This window comes from Halichoerus grypus, chromosome 9 (assembly GCF_964656455.1).
Source record: "Halichoerus grypus chromosome 9, mHalGry1.hap1.1, whole genome shotgun sequence".
NCBI lineage: Eukaryota > Metazoa > Chordata > Mammalia > Carnivora > Phocidae > Halichoerus > Halichoerus grypus.
This window is the reverse complement of record NC_135720.1, coordinates 60,450,782-60,455,237: the sequence shown is the minus strand read 5'-3', so window position 1 is coordinate 60,455,237 and position 4,456 is coordinate 60,450,782. Positions and strand designations below refer to the sequence as shown.

General features: G+C 50.9%; 1 pseudogene; it reads left to right on the top strand.

The window, feature by feature from the left end:
* The first annotated feature begins 1,097 nt into the window (after nt 1-1,097).
* Nucleotides 1,098-3,247, top strand: LOC118532379 (forkhead box protein H1 pseudogene; annotated as a pseudogene).
* Nucleotides 3,248-4,456: the final 1,209 nt, after the last annotated feature.

The following is a 4,456-nucleotide window of genomic DNA, read 5'->3' as shown; positions in this document are numbered from 1 at the left end:
GGCAGAAATTAGAGAAGAAAAGGAAGAGGTTTCAATTTGGTGAGTCCTTGTTCGAACATGCAAGAGGAAGTAGAGCCAATGGAGGAAGCTGAGAAGGGCAAGGCAGGAGAGAACCAGGATAACATGACCTGGATAAGCTCAGGCTCCTTACCACCAGCAGCTGTGTGTTTCCATAGTGTAGAGTTGATGGACAGCATTACCTAGAATGAAATTTCAAGGTGAATCACAGCTAAGAAAATGCCAGAGGACCACAGGTGACTTTTGTTATTTCTACGTCCAGTGAAAAGACCAGAAGCTAGATTGCCAAAGACTAATGAGAAAGCAGTTAGGAAGCAGCGTCCTCTGGGATGGGGGATGCATCATAGCAGAAGATTGACAGGGTATAAAGGAAAGAAGGAAATGAGTGCTGCTCACATAGCAGAACCTAGGATTTAAGACTGCAGGCCATCGAGGACACAGATGAAAGATTTTCACCTCACTCTCCAAAGAGATAAAGTAAAAATTGAGCAAATGTCTGGCCCCAAAGCAACTAGAAGAACTAGCAACTGTTATCTAACCCAATGCTTCATTTTATTTGCATAGGCAATATCTATATATATCTATAGATAGATGGGGGTAAGGAAAGAGAGGAAGAGGGAGACATACGTGTACGTACAGACATACATATGCACACTGAAGGACCTGTGTTTATCAATTCTTTTCACCATATGAGAAAATTGGAACAGTGTAGCATAAATTCATGGTTATAGTTTCAAAAAGAATACCACATTTTCTGTTCCCACACTTGAGGGGTTTTTTTCCTAATAATATATTGTAATGTTTTACTGTGAATTCAAGAGAGCCACAGAATGCTGGTTCTCTATCCTGGTTTTAGTATTAACTGAGATGTGTCTCCAGACAAATAACTAGGCCTTTCTAAGCTTCTATTTTCCTACTTATAAAAGATGGCTGGAAATCTCCTTCTCCTTGGAAAAAAGGGTGTGACCGCCTCCGCCTCAGGTCACACTGTGTAGATGAAGGACCATTTCAAGCCTCTAAAAATTAAGGAAAGCTCTAATTTGAAAATTCAGTGAGTCTGATAATGCCAGGTTTTAGAGATGGATATGAAGGCAGCCATGGCCAGCGTGATAGCTGAATTCACCGCTGGTGGTGCTGGGTGAGATCTCTGTAAGAACAGACCGGAAAAAAAGATGAAACAACACAGGTCAACGTAAAGAAGGGCATGTTTATATTATTCAAATGAGGAAAGTGTTCGACAAACCGAGTCATGGTTTCAATTTAACATGCACAACTGGTTCATAAAAGTGTGTAAAGATATGGCCATTTCCAGCTAAAGATACATCTCTAGATACAGATGGATATGTGACAGACAGGTAGATAAGACTCCTGTTATTTACTAATGGCCACATCCAATATGTTGACAAATAAGGAGTCAGTTGGGTGTTTACTGCCAGGTGTTGTTCTGAATACTTCCCATGTATCAATTCAGTGCTCACAACAACCACATCGGGTGAGCACTATTACAATCTCTGTGTCACAGATAAGAAAGCTGAATATAGAGAGTTGACTAACTTATCCAAGATTATACAGCAAGTAATTGGCAGCCTCAGAATTTGAACCCAGGCAGTTTGGTTCCTGTTCATTTCCTTACCATCACTCTACACTCTCTGCTACAAATAATGATTAACACTTGGTATAGTCCAAGCGTTGTCCTAAGCACTGGGAGCACAACAATGAACAAGGCAGACAGAGCCTTTGCCCTCGTGGATTTCATGAAATAGTGGGAGATATAGATGAATAAGCAATTAAAATACAGTATTCTAAGTATTAGCCTAGAGGAGCTATAGTGTGCACAAGTCAGATGTTTTTGGAGGGAGAGGGAATCTCAGAGAAGAATTCCCTGAAGCAGTAAACAAAAACTGGAAAGATGAGTAGGAGGTCACCCGGAGAAATCAAGCTGGAGGTGAGAGGGTAAAGAGGAGGGTGAAAGACAGAGAATTCCCAAAGGGAAGAGAATGCATGGCGCATTTGCAGAACTGAAAAGCACTTGAGGCACCCTCAGGCCTCCAGCCCTGCATCCCCACAGTGCTCCAGGGCCCTGCTCCATGGCCTTGCCCCCGCCCTTGGAGGCCAGCCCCTGCACACCTTGCCTGCCTCCCCTGCAGGGGGCCCTGCAGCAACCCACGCCTGGGGCTTCCAGGTCTGTCAGAATCATCCTCCCGGCCCCCAGGGAGTAAAAAAGAGATACCTGCAATATGCAAAGACCCCCACACCTACCTGGCCATGATTGCCTTGGTGATCCAGGCTGAACCCTCCCGCAGGCTAAGACTGGCCCAGGTCATCTGTAGGGTCCAGGCCCCTGTCCCCAGTTTCAGGGACAACCACGAGGGTTGGAAGGATTCCATCTGCCACCACCTCTCCTCCAACCTCTGCTTCTGATGCTGCCACAGGTGCCAAAAAACCCTGCAAAGCCCCAGGCCAAGGGCAACTTGTGGGCGGCCGGTCGCCATGAGCCGGGTCCCTGGCTCCGCACCGCGGCTGCAGAACACGGCCCTGTGCTGGTGCTGGCAGGGCAGGGGCGCGAGGGGAGCCTTCGCCAAGGACCTGGGCCCCTGCGTGCTGCCCGGCTGGCCCCACTGGCGGCCCATTGCCCAGCCGCCGCCCAGGGAGGGCCTCAGCCTAAAGTCTCTGCTAGGGGACCTTAGGATGGGGGCACCAGGAGCAGCCCAGGTCGGGCAGGCTCTGGGCACGGTAGGGAGGAGGTGGTGCCTGCTCCACCCCTGCCCTCTGAGAGGACTTTGTGGCCTCTCTGTCTCTCCCCGGCACAGGAGAGCAGAGGGGGAGACTTCTCGGGGGGAACCAGCAGGCCCTCACCCCCACCCCTCTCCCCTGAGCACAGAGCCTGGCCCCTCTACTTACCACAGGATACCCCAGAGCCTGGGGGACTGTCTAGCAGGAGTCACAGGGCCTCACCTAGGGGGCCGGTGTCCACCTCCTACTGCCCACCTACACCCCCAATGTGGTAATGCCCTTGGCTCCATTACCACCCACACCCTGTCCCCAGTGCCCACCTTCAACCAGCCCAGCCTACTGGGGGGTGACCCCGGAAGCCCATGAGCCCCCAGGGCTGCTCTGGGGTCTAGATGCCCTCTTCCAGGGGGTGCCACCCAGTAAGAGCATCTATGACGTGTGGGTCAGCCACGCCTCAGATCCAGCTGCCTCCACCCCAGGCTGGCTACTCTCCTGAACAGCCTGGGAGTCTCCCAGGGCAGGGGCCACTTTCCCGGGCTACCCCTTCCTGCCACTATCGGCTTGCTGGGGAGCCAAGGCCAAGAGGACCAAGAGGTGTCTGTGGCCACAGCAGCCTTGAGACTGCAGGCACCAGCGGTGCTGAGGATCCGCAATGTTTGTGGACTACGGCGGTGCTGAGGATCCACGACGTTTGCTGGACTACCCCACAAAGGGCTGTGGCCTGCTAGGCGCCGCCCTGGCCCTGATGGTCAGTCATGCCTCGCCTACCCCCAGGGGCAAGACTGGAAGGAGTGGGGCTTTGCTTGGAGTAGCCCTTTCCTGATCCCACTTTCTCGGGCCCTTCCTGTCGTCTATCCTGCCTTCCATCTGTCCATCACCACGTGTCACTTCCCCTCCCTGGCTCCAAGCTGGGGGAGGGAGAACCCATCCTCCCTCATCTGCCTGGGAATAAGGTAGCACCTTTTTGGGGAAAGGAAACTCCAAGACCCCACTTGGTTTTGGTGGTGGTAGTGGAGAAGATAACAGTGAAGAAATAGACAACATTAAAAAAAAAAAAAAAAAGCACTTCTTGAGGCGTCTGGGTGGCTCAGTCGGTTAAGCGTCTGCCTTCGGCTCAGGTCATGAACCCAGGGTCCTGGGATCGAGCCCCGCCTCAGGCTCCCTGCTCAGCGGGGAGTCTGCTTCTCCCTCTCCCACACCCCCTGCTTGTGTTCCCTCTCTCACTGTGTCTCTCTCTGTCAAATAAATAAATAAAATCTTTGAGAAAAAAAAAAAAGCACTTCTGGAGTTGGAGGGAAGGGAGGCAAGAGGAAGGAGGGAAAATTGGAGCTATGGATAGGAGCCAGATCACACAGGGACACACCGTCTTTAAAACTTTGGATTCTGCCTTTAACCAAGGAGCCATTAAATGGTATTAGAAGTGAAATTTCTTGATCATATTCGAAATGTGTAAAGAACATTATAACTGCTGTGTGGAGCCTGGCTAGTAGGAAGACAAGAGTGAGGACAGCAAGACCAGGTAACTAGCGCAGCTATGTGAGTGAAAAGTAATAGTAGCCTGGTCTAGGGGCACGGCAGTGAGCAAAATGAGACTAGGACAAATTTCAGAGGTATTTAGGGAAGAAGCACAGAACCTGGGGCGGGCGGGGGTGGGAAAGAGGGGAGAATGGGAAAAGAGCGGTCAAGGTTGATGGCTAAATTTCTG